The sequence below is a fragment of the Seriola lalandi genome, unplaced genomic scaffold (genome assembly GCF_002814215.2).
Source record: "Seriola lalandi dorsalis isolate HSWRI2012SDOR001 ecotype SW California unplaced genomic scaffold, Sedor1 jcf7180002026369, whole genome shotgun sequence".
Lineage (NCBI taxonomy): Eukaryota > Metazoa > Chordata > Actinopteri > Carangiformes > Carangidae > Seriola > Seriola lalandi.
The window spans coordinates 1-475 of record NW_019497015.1 but is presented as its reverse complement, the minus strand read 5'-3'; the positions used below and the strand labels follow the sequence as shown (position 1 = coordinate 475).

General features: G+C 48.4%; 1 non-coding gene across 1 annotated transcript; it reads left to right on the top strand.

The window, feature by feature from the left end:
• Positions 1 to 197: 197 nt before the first annotated feature.
• On the top strand, positions 198 to 280 carry trnal-cag (transfer RNA leucine (anticodon CAG)). Its single transcript has one exon. It is a non-coding gene; the product is annotated as a tRNA-Leu (tRNA).
• The last annotated feature ends 195 nt before the right edge of the window (positions 281 to 475 follow it).

Genomic DNA, 475 nt, shown 5'->3' with positions numbered 1-475 from the left:
GGGGCAGCAATAAAACCTTGCCCAGGAGAGGGATGTCAGGGCTGCTTTTAGCTGCTCGCCACACAAAGAAGAGATCATACCGAAGTTCAGTAAATACGGATAAAATGCTTATAGACTTGCTCTATAAGTGACAACCAGCAACAAAGTGCACATGGCTGACATGTTGACACAAAGTAGTGTAGAGGAGAGCTCATAGGGTCAGGATGGCCGAGCGGTCTAAGGCGCTGCGTTCAGGTCGCAGTCTCCTCTGGAGGCGTGGGTTCGAATCCCACTTCTGACATGAACATTTTAACAGGAGCAGCATCTGAACTGTAACATTGTAGAGATGATGTCCAAAACAGTTGAGCTCCCGAGTTTTCCTCATACACGGATCACCAGCTTACGCGTTTCCAGACGTAGTATTTAGGGATTTCATCTCCTAATCTGCCAGTGCGACAGAGTGAAGACAGGTGTTCCTTGCCCAGTTCGCTAAGGA